We start from the raw sequence: 16980 nt of genomic DNA, 5'->3' as shown, positions 1-16980 counted from the left end.
GCACTAAGAAGGGCAGTGACGTGCCTGAGTATCTAACACCAGCTAGAAGATGCCATAGTGAGGAATCCAAAAGACAGAGTCCTCGTGGAGAGTACAGGAGGAGAAAACTCACTCACCACACCCTGAGCCTGGAAAAGACTGATTTCACATGAATTCAGAGGTTCTGAAGATTATAATGAGACCTTCTAATCCAGCTGTGAAGGGAGCCCTCTTTGAGGGCAGACAGTGTCCCCCATCATTGTGGTGGATTAGACTCTTTGGGGCTGACACCCTGGCCACGGAGGCAGCATGTGGCCTGACCACGTTTACGGTGCTGCTGCTCACCTGGTTGACCCATCTGCAGACGAGAAGGTTGGCAGCTGGGCTCAGAAGCAGCTTCCAGGGCCAAGATTTAGGGTGAGGCATCCCCAGCACAGAGCTATTCTACATCAGGACTATGAACCTGTTGACAAGGCCACCCAGGACCCCAGCTGTGCTTTGGCAGGAGTGCCTGAATTGCAGAAGGGAGCAGGATGGACCTGGGGTGAGGGTGGGGAACCTTGGAGGCTGGCAGCTCTGCTAAGATGCCAAAGATCTCGGCTCCAGCAGCAGGTCATCCAAACCCTCCGCTCATTCCCTGGCCTTGGGGTGGCTTTGTTCCCTGCCTCACGCCAGCTCTGTGGAAGCCACTGCCCTCCCGAAAGCTGGCTGTGAATGCTTCACCCCCATCCTCCCATGGCCTCCCTGGGCATCTTATAGGATTGGGAACAGGAACACAGACCTGGCTTGATCCCCCACACTGAACTGTGATCTAGCCCCAGGTGGCAAGCTCCTACCCCAGCACAGACTCTGGAGGTCTCTCCACCCCAGCAGAGGGGACTGAGTCCTCACTGAGTGTAAGACAGGCCACACTGACCTGAGAGCTCCCCAGAATATGTAAGGACTCAGCGATCTCTGAGCTTTTTCAATGAACCCACTTTCTCCAGAGCATGTGGGGTTGGGAGGCACCAAGCCACAGTCATGCCCAGGGCATGACCACACAGTAAACCACCGGGCAGCTCTTCAAAGCAAGATACAAAAGGAGAAAATCTCACCTCCTTGGTTTGGTGGAAAATCAACTAAGAGCATCTTCACCTCTTATGGTCAATTTAAACAAAATCAATTTTAAAATGATTTGTAACTGTAAGGAAAATCTGAAGTCATTTCCACTTAAAAATAATTGTGATGGTTTAGACTTGATTTCGAAGCCTGAAAGTTAAAAGCCTACCTTTAAATACCTGTCAGCCAATCCAGCCACACCTGTGGGGACACAACAAAAATGGAAATGCACATGCTCCCGTAGCCCCAAAACGCAGGTACGCACACCACTCGGGGCTGGAGTCCCTGCGGCTCTTCATTTTATTTAAAGGTAATAAAAAGACAAGCTGCTACTAACTACTAAACCAGAGATTAAATATTTAGCACCAAGGTTACTGCTGTAATCTTGTTTTTCCTCCAAGGAGCCTGAGATCTTTAAAAAAAAAAAAAAGATCAGTAGGAAAAATAAACTAAATCCAGAGTTAGGGGCTTGCATTTCAGCCTGTTCGCCCCTTGTTTAAGGAGATCTTAAATCTGCAAAATTTCCTTATGGGGCATTAAAAGCAACCAGACATGATCAAACTGCTTTTGAATGAAATCCCCTGACTTCTGTTTCCTCCCTGGTGCCAGAAAAATGAAGACCATATTTTCTTTCCCCTCCTTTCAATCTGACAATTAGAATGCTGGCCCATACCCTAGCAGGCACCCCATGACCATTAAGAGCCAGAGAAAAACACAAAAAGATACTCTTGATATTGCTGTTCAGAAGGATGTTTTTAGAAAGCAGGACTGGCTGGCTTTGAATTGCAACAAGCAACCCCCAGGACACACTCATCCAGCTGGCCAGAGTGGGCCATGCAAGAAGGCTGAGGAGGTCTCATAAGAAGAGCCATGAGGAGGCTGGAGGGGCCTGGCTTTGCTGGGCTCTGCTTGACTGCCATGGTGCTGGCAGAACAAGCCTTAGCTTCCCCATCCGTAAAACAGGCCTGCAGCTCCTTAAAGGTTTTACCAATGTTTTACTTTATTTTTATTCATTTCCCTGTTCTCTGAAACTGTTGTCAATAACTTCCTTTTCTTCTTATCTTATTAAGAAAAGAAATTTCCAACTGCCAAGTAAGGGCAGGAGAAGACAGCTGGCCTCTGTGGTCATCCTGAGTTCACATAATCCTGGCCTGAGTTCACATAATTCAGTAAATCAATGAAGTGTTCGGACTATCCAGAGTGACCTCAGTTGCCAGACAATCCAGGCCATTGTGAGTAGGCAGGGGGCGTGAGTGCCTGTGCCTGTCACTCAGAGCCCTGGGAGAGCTGCAAGCTCTCAGCACTGTGTGATGTCAGGCCACTCCCAGATTGGTTACTCCCACTCTGCAGTTGGTGGCTGGGAGCAGCAACCCACCCACTCCTTACACTTCTGGGTCCTACCTGTAGCCTCTTGTGAGGATTAAGTAACCGAACCCTTATAACATGCTCCCAGGTCAGCGCGGGGCACAGCAGGGATTTTATTACTGTTACTGTTCTCCCAGCTGCTCCCACCTAAGGATCCAAGACTCTGAGCTGGGCAGCTCCTGGCCAGCCCTTTCTGCAGACTCAGCTCAGCTACAGAAGTAGAAAGTTGTGTCCCTTGCAGTGGGACACCAGAAAAAAGGGCTGTGGTGGCCCAGGCTGCGGTGGCCCAGGCTGCACAAGGTAGGTTGGGAGCAGCTCCTTCTCCATAGCTCCGCCATATAGCTGTCCTGGCAACAAATGCCCTGGCAGAGACAGCCAGACCCCAACCCCTGGTCTGCCCCAGGATCAGGTACTTTCGGCTGCTGTCCTGTCTCCTCGAGCTTGTTGAAACCCAATTTGTTCTTGGTGACAATGGTGCTTGCAGGGCTTACAGCTGTCATCTGAGGGGGCTGCGCAGCTCAGACGGGGTCCCCGGTGCTCTCTGGGGCCCTTCAGCCTTCCCTTTGCAGCAGGTCTGGAATCTTCCCGCTTCCTAGATGCCTGGAGAGGGCTCAATAGAATCCCTCAAAAACTCATTTCAGGATTGTTGTTTAATTGTTTTGTGAACTAATAAGGTTCATTTTTTTTTTTTCTAACTATAAAAATAGTCCATGAAGCTAGAAACAACACAAGTGTCCTGCCCCAGGGGCCAGTAGGCAATGACAGCATCACCTGTCCAGAGTCTACCCCTGCCCAGCAGCGTGGGATGAGTACAGGCAGCAGCTGGAAAGACCCCCTAACACAAATGATCCCCTCTGCAAATGTCGCCTGCAGGGACCTGCCCCTCCCCACGGGATCTGCTCCGCCCACTCTGGACCTGGGCATCACCCCTGCTCCTGCTGCCTAGTTTTCAGTGGCCACCTCAGCCTGGTCCACAGCAGCCAGGATAGCCCACAGGGCAAGAGGGTGGCCCCAAAACCCCAGGCCCGCCCCGCACCCCCCAGCCTGAACTTACTCCCCCACTCACAGTGACTGAGTGCCGGCTGCGTGGCTGATGCAGGGACACAACGTGAAGCCACATTAAGACTCAGCACCTGCCCCCTGGAGCTCACAGCCTTATGAGCAGTCAGACAACTTTTAAATTCCAAGTCTCCATCATTGCACAACTGGGACAAGACCATAAACTGACAACCCCAGCATCTCGGGTGACCAGCCTCTGTCCTAACTTCTGCTATGGAGGCTCACACTCCTACACACACACACACACACGTGCGCACATGCACACACCCATCCTATATTCACACAAGCATACATTCACACTCACAAATGCACAGGCATACACACACAACCACACACGAACACACACGAGTGTTTACACACATCCATGTGAAAAGGTGTACATGTGTATGCACACAGGCATGCAAAAACATGTATGCATGTGTGCACATCCACCCCACATGAACACTCAAACACAAGGGCATGAATGCACACACACACACGTGTACACACCTACACACGTGTGTGCCTCCCACACCCATGTCACATAAGCACATGTGCATGCACAAGGATACACACGTGCATACCTACCACCCCACGCACACTCACTCATACACACGTGCAAATGTGTACATGCACCTCCACCCCCACCACTCACCTACTGCCGTACACCCTCATACTGGGCTGTTCTCTGTCCCTTGGCTGGGACCACGGGGCCCCTCCTTCACTCCCACTGGGATCTGGGCCCCAGAGTCTCAGGTCCCAGCAGATTCTGCTTCTCAGTGCTAAGCCCAGGCCCCAGGAGGGCGTCTAGGCCACACCCCACTGGCCTTCTGCTCCCTGTACCAGCCCAAGGCAGAGGGCTCTTTTCACCAGGACTTGCAGGACTCAGGGCCCTATGGGAGGCTACAGGTGGCAGTGGCTGCTCTCAAGACATCCTGCTCCCCTATTCCGCCATTCTGATCGCCAGCATCTGGACCAAGCCTTCCCTGACTACTGAAGAGCCACCCTCAGACCTGGCACTCACACCCAACCCAAGAGCTCTCTCCCTTTGACTTCCTGCACAGCCTCCAACTCCCCCTATAGGCTCTAAGCTCCAGCCACCGCAGACCAACCCTCACCCAAATGCTCTCATGCAGTCCCACCCTCTGAGCATGCCACTCCCTTGTGAGCCTACCACCGCGGCTCACTTCCTAGGCTGGTACTGCTTCCTGAGGGTGTCCAGGGAGCACCAGAATAAATGAAGCCAGCCACCCAAGCTTCTTTGTTCTCACGAGAACAAGAAGGTGGCCTGTGCAAGAGCCTCCTGCCCTGTGGGTCCTGCCTCTGGCCTCTCAGGCCCTGCAGGGGGCTCTGACTCAGGTACTACAGGCCCCTTGCAGGGATGTCCTGCTCCAAACCTCCCCAGGCTTCCTGCTCAGACCTCATCTTGAGTGCCCTGTTCCCAGAGGCTCATGCACGGAGAAATGCTGCAACCACTTTGCAGAGGGGAGGAGCAAGTTCAGAAGACAGCCCGCCCACCACCCAGCCCTGGGCTGCAATCTGCTTCTTGGGATGGCTCCTCTCTGAAGTATTCCTGCTGACCTGTTTCTGTGTTTATTAGCTGTCTCTGCTGGAATTGAAGCTCCATGCAAGGTGGGACCCTGTGTGCTCTAGTCACTGGAATCCTAGCTGCCCAGTAGTGACCAGGCTGGGCAGGGCTGAGGAGAAAGGGACGTAGCCTCTGCTAGAGGACCCAGCTGCCTGGATTGTCAGGGAATAGCTCTTGAGATAAGACTAAGGAGACACCTTGTACATCTGGGACCACAGCTCTGGGCCAGAAGTGCACTCAGCTGGACAGCATATTGGGATCTAGGCAGCCTCCTGCTGAGTGTGTTGGGGTCTAAGGGTCCTGGGCAGTTGGTCCCACACAGAGGACGCAGGAGCTCAGGAGAGCCAAGTGGCTCTGCCCAGCCAGGACCAGTGTGGGGAACTGGCTCAGAAGTCACTCACACCCAGCGTGTAGACAAAGGGGTTCTTGTCCACTCCTGGTGAGGCCCGGGCCTCTAATGGCCCCACACCTATGACTGCCTCTTGGGCAATCTGTTTGCTTTGGGGGCTGGTGAGGGCACAGAGGATAGAAAACATGAATTATGGATCAGCAGAACAGCAAATCCTTAGAAATTCCAAACCACTCACTCACCGATCCTCAAAACCATTTTACTTCCCAAGTCTTCCCCTTAGGGTCATGTGCCTAGAAGGCTTCTACCACAGCAGCCCCTAAAGAACCCCAGCTCACCCCAAGACCCTCTCAAGGGCCCCCTGCTCACTCCAAGTCCCTCTCAACCCCTGCTCAACTCAAAACCCTCTGAAATGCTCCTTCTCACCCAGGACCCTTTCAATGCTCCTCTCTCACATTTCTTAGCATCCCAAATACCTGACTACATGTCTTCCCCTCATCTGCAGCCCAGGTCAAGTGTCTGGCTGCCTCTTCCAGGTTGCAGTGACCCTCCTGCCTGAGCATTCACTTGCAGGGGTGCCCAGGACAACTCTCAGCAGCCAGCTCAGTGAACACAGGAGCAGGCCCAGCACAGATTCTTATTATAATCAGTGGCTCATCCTCCGAAGTGGCCCATCCTTGGGGTCTCTCTCGCACCTACAGCACACACCCTGACATCTAGGGCCCATCTTCAGGGCTGAGGCCCCTGTTTCTCTGGAGGGGCCCTTCTGTGCTGGGAATGGGCTCACTGCCAGTGGTTTAAGTTCTGCCAAGTTGGTGTCCACCAAAGCTCTCTCTCTTTATATCCAGACCCGGGACAGCAAGGTTCACAGAGGATTCTATGGCTCAAGTGGTGCCAGCTGTATCCACTGCCAGGCTATTTGCTCTTTGCATCTCTAGCAGGTCACAGCATTTTCTCAGGTCTATGTACTGAGCCACACGCACTCAGAGTTTGGTCTGTGTGTCCCTGGCCTCCCTACACCCTTCCAGTGCCCCCCAGATAGGACAGACACCAGCTGCCTGCATCGCCTCCCAGCTCACCTCTTTGGTCCTTCCTGTTTGGGGATAAGGTCTACTCACCCATCTCCTAAAGGGCATTCGCACTGCAGACGCTTGGAGCACACTGGATGCCTCTTGCTCTTCTCACTCCCTAGACAGCCCTCAAGGGCCTAGGGTTCCCACTCTGCCCTTTCCTCAGCCCACCCATGCCTGGACAGGAAATCTATGCCAGCCTTCAAGGGCTCCAGCACCTACACCCAGCGCCTCCTCCCTTTGCCATGGCAGCCACTGCCTCCCAGGCCCCTGGAGCCAGTAGATGGGTGGTTGGATGTGTTTTCTCCAGCTTCTAGGAGTCTGAGGTTCCGTTTAGCTCTGCTTGGTCATGTCACAGAATGTCAAAGGGTCACACTGAGGGTTCAGTGAGTTTAACTGAGATCACAGGACCAAGTCCATGTGCAGTAGTCATGGTGGGAGCCGTGCAGGAGCCATGGTGGGAGCCCTGCAGGGTGTGAGCACGGGGCATCCAGAGTTGGGTCCCAGTGGTCAGGGAAGTGATGAGACCAGGCCAGGGGGAGAAGAGCTGCCAGAGTGGCTCCACCATGCTGTTCAGCTTAAATAGTATCACAGTTCAGGGAACTGTGACTAGAGAGCCAGCGTGACTAGATGTGAGCTGCCCATGAATGCACGTCCTGCCTTGTGACTTATGTGCCCCATTTCACACAGAGGACACTGACATCTGGGAAGTCCAAGAGCCAGCCCACAAGGGTCATAGCCAGATGCCTCGCTGCTGAGTTGGTGCAGCTGCCAAGCTATAAGCCCTACCGCTCTGCCGCTCTGCCTCACACATATGTCCTGCAAAGTGTCTCAGTAGCCAGTAGGGGCAGCCCCCGTCCCTGCTGCATGGGCTCCATCATGCCTTATTTAATGAGAACATCAATAGAACAATTAAATCTGAGACCACCCACCTCATCTTCTCCCAACGCCATGGAGGTCAGGCCAGTCCAACCCCAGCACCACTGCAACACTGCACCACTGCACCTGACCTCTCCAAGTTCTCTCCCTATCAAAATGGTGCACGTTGTCTGTACTAACGGGTTGCCCTGTCACCAACAGCCCTCTTTCTTATTAATAGTGCATGTTTACCCTCCCCAGAGGCCTGTGCCACCAGGGTGGTCACATGAAACCACAGAGAACCCTAGCAGAGCCTCTGCCTGCCCAGAAGCTCAGCCATGAGAGAGGATGAGGAGGCTCAAGGACAGCCAGAACTTCCCAAAGGCCTCCATGCAATGGGCAGCTGTCTTCCATCAGTCATCCCTCCAGGGACAAACTTAATCCCCCACTGAGCCCAAGTCCATTATATCAGGCACAGCTGCCCTATAGTCCGGAGTAGCTCCCACAGCCTGGCTTCAGAAAATAAGCTACCCCAGGTCTGGGTACAAGTTGATGAGGCCCCTCTGTGCAACCCCTCTGTGCAATGGGGCACCAGGCACAGCCTGTCTGCAGACCACTGCATCACTAACCCAGAGAAGCATGGAGCCAGGAGGCTGACCTTAGGAGGGGCCTGAGCATCTGACCCAAATAGCACCCCAACTTGATATCAGTCCAGGGAGGCCAGGCCCAGGCTGTGTCAGCTTCTCTCACAGGCCTTGTCAGTGCCTGCAGGCAGCAGGGGTGATTGTCAGAGGCTCCATGCATGGTCCCATATGTGGCCCCAGGGCATGTGTGGAACCTGTGAGCAGGTTCTCCTGAATCTCCAAACCTTTTACCTGCTCCCCACCGGGGCCAAACAACTACCACCCTCCTCTTGGGCCCTTCAACTCAGTAGCGAGGCATCTGGCTATGACCCCAGAGCTGTGCCTGGCCAGGTGCCACTCAGACCCAACAAGGCGCCTCTTCAAAGCCCTGAGACATTACAGGGTGAGGCTGTTGAAGCTGCCCTCCTGCTCTGCTGCGCTCCTGCTCTACTGTCAGAGCCTGGAAGGAGGGTTCAGTTTTCTGCATTTAGAAATACTGTCTTGGCCTGCAATTTTTTTCTGCAGCTGCCTCTGTTTATACATTGTGGCTGAGAGGAACCCTGCGCTGGGGACAGCTGCTCTTGGGCAGTTTCTTGGGGAGACACAGACACACTTACACTTGCATGTTTCCGTTCTTTGCAGAAGGAAAGAAAAGACGACAGCAGCAGGGACTTCCCTGTAAACCCTCCACTGAGTTTACACCAATGAGGGCCTAAGGCCTGGATCTTCAGGGAACAGAGCGGGAACTCTTCCCTGGCCACCCTCAGCCAGCTCAGCAAACAAGAGCCAAATGTGAATATCTAAGTTCCCAACCCCGGTGGCAGCAGTTCCAGAAATTCCAGCCAGGAAGGAGCAGAATGAGCAAGAGCCGCCTCAGAAATGACGCCCCCAGCACAGCATCTGACACAGGGCCCTAGGCTGGCCTGGCCTAAGTGTAATGTGCCCCCAGCGGGCCCGGACCCAGTCAGGCACCCTGGGCTCAGGTCGGGCCCGAAGCTGCTCAGTGTTGATGTTGACACTTGCTGATCCTCAGATTCCTCCTCTGTGAGGAGCATTGATAATAAAAATAATACCTATAAATGTCAAATGTCAAAGACATCATGTGTGATAAAGAGCTCTATAAACCATCCACAGCCCCCCCAACACCCAAAGCCACCTAACTACCCACAGCCAGTCCCTGTCTACTGCCACCCAACACTCCCAGCCACTGAACACTCCCAGCCACTCACTGTCTACAGCCACCCAATGTCATCACCGGGATGGAGCAGAAACCGTAAATTCCTGATAAAGACATCAGAACGAGGAAACTGAGCTCTCTCAAGGGGCCTGCCTCCCCAGCAGGGGCAGAGTTCGAGACCAACCCAGCATGGACATCCTTCCACCTGCCATGTTGTGGCATTAAAGGAAAGCAGGGGAGGAGAAGCTGGTGGTGGGAGGAGCCAGTGTGTGCACCTGCAGCAAGCCCACCACGATATGTAGACATGGGCAATCTCAACCCAGAAGAGGTGGCATGGCAGGTGGCATGGCAGGTGCTGGCCTTTGTAGGTGAAACTGTGTCCCCTTACCACAGAAAACAATGACCCAGGGCTATAATGGTCAGGAAGACCAGACTAAGGGTGAGAATTCATTGCCTAGGATGTATCTAGATCCACATCATAGCCAGGCTGTGTGGATGACACTCTCACCTGTCTGTGGAAAGCCCCCCAAAGCCCTGTATAGCCCCCACGATAAACCTTGTCTTGCGTCTGTCCTACCGTGCTGCTAGAGTGTGGCCTGGTCTAGCCCTGGGACAACTTCAGCAGGACCAGTCACAGCTGGCCACACTCATTCCCTATGGCCCAGCACTTTACTCCTGTTTTATTTGCTCCCAAAGTAGAAGCTGATGGTCCTATCAGCTTTACTGATAACATCCACAAACCAAAAGCCAACCTAAATGCCCATCAACAGGAGAATGGTCTGATAGCTTCGGGCATATTCACACAGGGGAATATATAAGAATAAAAAACTCAATGCAGCGGGGCGGTGCCTGTGGCTCAGAGGAGTAGTACCAGCCCCATATGCCAGAGGTACGGGTTCAAACCCAGTCCCAGCCAAAAACTGAAAAAAAAAAAAAAAAAACCCTCAATGCAGCATGAGGGGCCTAACAAAAAAGAAAGCCCAGAGCTCCATTTTCTAAGGGACAAAAGCTAGCCAGGCCCCCTATGCTGCAGCAAGTCATCAGAGAGCTCAGCCTGGGGTGGGCATGACCAGGAAAGGGCTGCAGGGGCGCCAGGGGGCTTGTTGGAGTCTTGGTTTCTGTTGCTTGTATGTGTATGCTCAGGTTGTGGGAATTTGTTGAGCTGTTCACGTATGATTTGTGCACATTTCCATATGAATGTCATAATTCAATAGAAATGTAAATTTTTAAAAGGTGAGAGAAGAGGAAGAGATGTGGAATTATTATATGTCGGTAAAATTAAAATTTTATTGGATTTTAGCAACACTTACAATATTTAATTTTTATGTAATCCAATCTCTTTGTGCAATGTGCAGAAAGAGAGGTCCCAAGGGGAGATTGCTGGGAGAATTGATTAACCATGAAGATTGAGACTCTTCACTACCTTTGTCAGCCCAGGGCAGTGAAAAAATGCGTTGGGCATACATGAAATATATGTCTTATTGGGGTGTTGTCATAGGTTAAATTGTGTCCCTCAAAAAGAGATGTTGGAACCTCCCAACATGGGCTTATTTGGAAACAGGGTATTAGATTTGGTCAAGCTAAGATGAGCCCTAAATCCAGTGACTGCTGTGCTCATAAGAAGAAGAGAGAACACAGAGGTGCAGGGAGAAGCGCACATGGAGACCAAGGCGGAGACAGGAGTTAGAAAGCCACACACCCAGGGATGCCCACAGCACGCGGAGCCTCCCTGGGGCCCCCAGAGGGTCTCTCACTTCTGGTCTCCAGGAGTGTGAAAGAATAAATTTCTGTTGCTATAAAGGACCCAGTTGTGTCTACTGTGCTACAGCAGCCCCCGGGAACTGATTCAAGTGTGTTTATGCAGGCACAGACCTCAGTCATTATAAGGTAAGAAATACTGCACATTTCAACCTCCACAAAGACATTGTGGTCCCTGGTTCACATCTGCTTTGAGGCCTAAGAGGGAGGAATGTGGATGAACACAACAGCACCTCAGTTGCACATGAGGTCAGCCAGCCTCATGCCAGGGAATAGACTGGACCCTTTGATCTCGCCCCACTGCTCATGCCTGAGCTGTGACTTCCTGCTCCACAAGATCCCTAGGCACATACAACCCCTCTAGGGCGCTGAGACACCTCCACAGGTTGCAGGTGGGCTAGGGCTGCCTTCAGAGAACTTCCAGGAGCTGCTACCTCCCTGGGCCCTGAATTGTAGGTGCTCACTGAACAGACTCAAAATGACCCTCTTCAAACTTCAGTGAACCTGACTTACAGGTTTTTCTTTGTCCTTTTGTAAGTGAGGCCAGATATATAGGATGTTGGCGATGGTGATTTTTGCATTGGCGCTGGTGCTCGTTTGTTGGTGATCATGATTTTCAGCGTAGGCCACAAGGCTCTTGTTCTTGATATTTTTCCCTTGACGCTTCCACGCACATGGCTGTGCCTTTCTTTCCTCAATAACACTAAAGATGTTCAATCTCCGGCCATGCGTGGATGCAGAGGGGGTTTTAACTCCAAGGAAGAGGCTGCAGTGGGGGGGCCTTTAGACCCACCAGGCCAGGCTGGGCACTGACCAGAGGCAGCTGTGCACCAGCAGGGCCTCCCAATCCCTGCTGCTTACAGCTGCAATTCTGCTCAGCCAATGCTCCAAGGCACCAGCAGTTCTCTTCCCACTAATATGTGGATATGGAAACTTAAAACCTGAGTGTGTCCACATTTGGCCAAAGAGCAGGACTACCTCTGGTGAAGGAATCGCAGTAGTTCACAGAGTTCGCATCAAATCTACCACTCAACTCATCCTGGGAATCCACGACCTTTCTTCCCCTGAGATGTGACGCCTGGGGAGGGCAGGGACCTGTGACCTCCCTCTCTAGCCTCCTAGATGGGGTAGTAATTTGACAAGTCTGCACAGAAGAACACAGTGGACCTGGGATGTAACCCAGCATCCTTCCTCTACTCTTCAGGTGTCACACAGGTCTGCCTGCCTGTCCATGCAGCCCAGACCCCTCCCCCCCCCAATGCCCAGCAGGTGTGCATCTTCTGAAAGCCTTGTATATCCACCTGGCCTGCCCCACGCCATCTTCTCACAGGACCCCACAGAACACCCACTTCTGCCTCTATCTGTTCTGCACAGCAGGAGGAACAACCTTCCTGGCACTATCCCCTGGGGCTCTAGGGGAAAACTGCAAGCACATGGGCCCCAGTGGCCCCAGGCCCCGGCCTCTGCACCTCCCTGGCAGCTGTGCCTCGCCTTCTCTCATGTGCTGTGCTCAAACCCAGGACTTCCCAGAACATTCCACAGCGAGGGGCATGTTCCATCTGCATTGTCCAGTGTGGCACCATGCATCTTTGGACACCAAGCACTGGAAATGTGGTGAGAGAGACAGGGGAGCTATATGTCATCTTATTGCACTGTATGATTGCCCCTTAAGGATTTTGGCCAGCTCTATAGAACCCCTGGCATGGGACAGTGAGGCCCCAGCACCATGTAAATCACTCAGTCTGGACTCAACCAACTTCCCCAATATAGGGTCTTACCCACATGCTCCTCTGGCCAAGGAAGAATTGACCTTCATTTGACCTTCACGCTCTCAGTCCTCAGCTAAGGAAAGATTCTGAGACACCTTCCTGAATACCCACAGAGCACAACCACCCAGGTGTCCTCCCCAACATTATTCATAATAGTCAAAAAGTGGAAGCAACCCAAATCCCCATCAACAGGTGAATGGACAGTCGGATCCTTCTCACCTGTGGTGTATTTTGTTGTGTGCTCATCCCCATCTGTGAATTTTGTTACTCTCTCTGCACACACCCTGTGGCTCCAACTCAGAATGCAGCCCCTCATTCCCTAGGACACCGTGGACTGAACACACATTGTGTGTACCCCACTGAGCAACAAGAGTGCGATGTAAGGGATACACAGTGTACACGTGGAGTAGGTCTCAAGTCCAGAGGTCTGGGCCCTGTATGGCTCCTTGAACGGCACCAATATGAGTCTCATCTGCAATATCAGCCCTTGGCATGAGGCCAGACCCAGGAGCTTGGTAAATGTTAGTGCAACTGCTAAATGCATATTTCTGCCATATTTCTTCCCACTAATATGCATTTAGCAGTTAGTGCAACTGCTAAATGCATATTAGTGGGAAGAGCCAGTGTTGTGAGCAGTGGTGGGCAGGCCTGGAAGGTTCCTTTCCAAGGAGCGGGTTGGAGTTTGTTGTCAAGAGCCTACAGGGCTCCCTGTATCTACCCAGCTCCATCCTCCCCTTGCTCCACCCTGCCTCACGCAGCAGGATCACCGGTGCCCTATTCCTTAAACCAGCTCAAGGGTGGTCATGCCTGGAAGATCCCTCGAGGCCTCTTTTTACAATGCCTTTCTTTACAGATAGGTAAACTGAGTCCTGGAGAGGAGGCAGCATTTACTGGAGGTCAAATAACAAGGATGGCTACCTCAGGCCTGTGCTCTGTGGATGCACCAGCGTTTCCAAAGTTGCCTCTCTTCTAACTGCCATGTCACCTGCACCACTATTTACCCAATGCATATATTTTTTCAAAATTAAAACCTAAGTATACTATATCAAAAGCACAAGCAACAACAATAAATAAATACATTTGGCATCCTAAAAATTCAAAGCTTGTGCTTCAAAGGACACCACATATGTGATAAGGGTCTTATATTCAGAATATATAAACAACTGTTACAACTCAATAACAAAAAGACAAATAACCCAACTAAAAAAAACGGCAAATGCTGCGATTAGACATTTCTCCAAGGAAGATATACAAATGGCCAAGAAGTATGTGGAAAGATGCTCAATCATTAGTCATTAGGGAACCGCAAGTCAAAACCATAAGAGACCACTTCACACCCTCCGGGAGGGCTGTAATTAGAAAGACAGGTTACCACATGTGCTGGCAAAGATGGGGAGAAACCGGAACCCTCGTGCATCCCTGGTAGGATTGTAAAAGGGCGCAGCCACTGTAGAAAACAGACTGTCAGCTCCTTAAACAGTTAGATACAGCTATCATATGATAGGGATATATCCAAGAGTGTCACAAACGTGGCATGAGGGTGACCACTTAAAGTGGTAGTAACACCACAACTTTAGAGATGCGCTCCTGGGGACCACTTCCAGGGATATATCCAAAAGACTGCAAAACGTATGTCCATCCTAAAACTTGTACATACACGTTCAAAGCATCATTATTCATAATAGTCAAAAAGTGGATGCAATCCAAATGCCCACCAACTGATGAATGGACAAATAGGATGTGGTCTATCCACGCAAGGGAGTAGTAGTTAGCAGTAAAAAGGGGTGTGTATTGACACATGCTACAACATAGATGCACCTTGAAAATATTATGTTAAGTGAAATAAGCAAGTCACAAAGGACTGTATGTCACATAATTCCATTTATATGAAAATCCAGAGTAAACGTCTATTGAAGACAGGAAGTAGACAAGTGGTTGTCTGTCTGCAGAGGGGCTGGGGGTTGAGGAGCAATAGTTAAATGTGAGGGTTTTCTTTTTGGAGGGATGAGAACTAGACTGAAATTATTGTGGTGATGGGTGTGCAGCAGCTGTGTGAATGTACCGAAAGCCACTGAACTGCAGACTTTAAATGGGTGAACTCTGTGGTGACTTATATCTCAATAAAGCTGTTAAAATTACACACTTACTTTAACCCTAAAGCAAGAACATCAAGGAGTCATGGGCTAATGTGTTAGTTAAATGTATTTTTCCATGTCTATCAAAATATATACCCTGGCCAGCTGCAGTGGCTCATGCCTATGGTCCCCACTACTTGGGAGGTTGGGGCAGGAGGATCACTTGAGCCCAGGAGTTTGAGGCTGCAGTGAGCTGTGATGACCAGTGCACTCTAGCCTGGGAGACAGAGTGAGACTCTGTCTCAAAAAAAACACTTTTAAAATAAAATACATAACCACTACAACTTTAAATGGTCATCCTCATGCCACATAAGTGATACTCTGCAGGGCCCCCGGGCCTGGTCCCCGCCCTGCTGTAGCTGTTCCCCTAGACCCTCCACATACATCATCCTTTAAGATCCCAGAGGAAATACACTGTGTACATTTCATTATTTCATAATAGTGTATTAAGAACTTATAAAGCTATTATGAGCTCATAGAAGAAAGTTCTTTATTAAAGAGAACAATTAATCATAGATTTTAATTTCCTAATGTTATGGTCACAAACCACAGCTGCTTCTGTATTGAAACCACAGCCACTGGGGAGCAAGAAACGTGCGGCCCCAGGCCCTGGCCTAGCCCCAAGGTCATTTGGGTGTAAACAGCTGCAGCTACAGGACCATGATCAATGACAGGCCATGGTCGGGGAGGAGGGTCCAGGTGGCCTCTGGATGCCACTGCCTTGCTCTGGGTCTGGCCAGTCCCGAACACCTCCTTTCCCTTTCTGGGCCTCCGTTTCCCCAATGGCTGCAAGATTCTCAATCCTATTCGCGTGGCTATTCACTAACCTGGCCTCAACCTTCCCACTAAGCCCACAGCTCACCTGGCTGCCCTGCGCTGGCATAGCCCCATCCTAGACTGTGCTGGCCCTGACTTTGGACCCACTGCAGAGGCAAAGCCTTCCCAGTGGGAGATGTAGGGGCACCTCTGGAGCTTACCTGACCGCATGGGGAGGCTGGGGGTCTGGGCACCTCTGGAGCCTTGGGTCCAACCCAGCGTCATGCACAGAGGTTTACGCACACAAGCCCCAGCACAGAGCAGTGCTCACCTACTGCCCTTGTTGCTGCTGGTGCTGCTGTTGCAAACCACAGCCAGACACTCTGCTCCTCAAAATGGGGAATGGAGCCTCTGAGATTCACACAGGGACCCCAACAAGGCAGGATCAGAGCTGGAATCTGGCCACCTGAGTCTGCACAACACACCCTGAGGGCGGCAGGGGCCATCCTTCTGGCCAGCAGCAACTTTCCCAGGCAGCTCAAAAAGCTAGAAAATGCATCTGCCAGATGAGAGGCAAAAAGCATCTCTTGAAGCTGAGCCTGTGCCCTTGCTGCCTGCCTGAAGGGGACATGAAGACACTGTCACTTCAGCCATCGTACTGAAAGGGCCTGGCCACCAGCAGCCTGACCTGCCCACCCAAGCTCCGCATACGAGGTCCTGATAATGAGGTTTCTTAAAATAGCTCCTCTCTGTATGCGCAAGCCTCTCTGAAAGCTGCCATCTCACCCTGGGACAGAGCCACTAGGAGGCCGGCTACCCACATGCCTCGCAGTTAAAGGGGCAGTGTCCTGCCATCCACTCCCTTCTAGGTCAAGCCCACTGTCTCTGTCCACTGTCCTTTTAGGACAGACTTTTGTAAGGAGAGCATGAATTTCACTTCCACACACAGAAATGGGAAAGGAAGTGCCTGTGACCCAACCTCACTGCCACCAACAGCCAACAGCTCCAGCCTCTGCTCGCTCCTGGCTCCTCCCCAGACCTGGTGAATGGGCAATGCACTCAGCCCAGGGCAAGGCCACCTGCCCTCTGCCGGCTCCATCTAGGACATCTTTCCAGAGAAATAGGAGGTGAGAAACAGAGCTCAGCTGCAGAAATATGCCTTCAGCCACAGCTTGCAAGCTAGCAGCTATGTTTTGTTTGACTGGCAAAATGTTTTAAATGCTTCTTAATTAGTTATCATATTTTTTAAATTTGAAGATTAAGCAAGGGAAAAAAAAATCCATGTTTGTAGCTTATCTTAAAAATCAGGAGTCAGGACAAATGGCCAAGATCTGGTGAACCAAGAGGCAGTTGGCGCTTTGGGGGGTCACACCCTGCAGCTTGCCGCAGGCTCCACCCCACCCAGCAGCCTCTCCTA

General features: G+C 51.5%; 1 protein-coding gene across 1 annotated transcript in view; it reads right to left on the bottom strand.

Moving 5' to 3' along the window:
• The window catches only part of FAM20C (FAM20C golgi associated secretory pathway kinase), a 56961-nt gene that overhangs the window by 25437 nt on the left and 14544 nt on the right, over positions 1 to 16980 (bottom strand). The gene's annotated exons all lie outside the window — the stretch shown is intronic.

Source organism: Nycticebus coucang, chromosome 12, assembly GCF_027406575.1.
Source record: "Nycticebus coucang isolate mNycCou1 chromosome 12, mNycCou1.pri, whole genome shotgun sequence".
Classification (NCBI taxonomy): Eukaryota; Metazoa; Chordata; class Mammalia; order Primates; family Lorisidae; genus Nycticebus; species Nycticebus coucang.
Note: the sequence above shows the minus strand (reverse complement) of the source record. Positions and strands in the feature narration are given on the sequence as shown.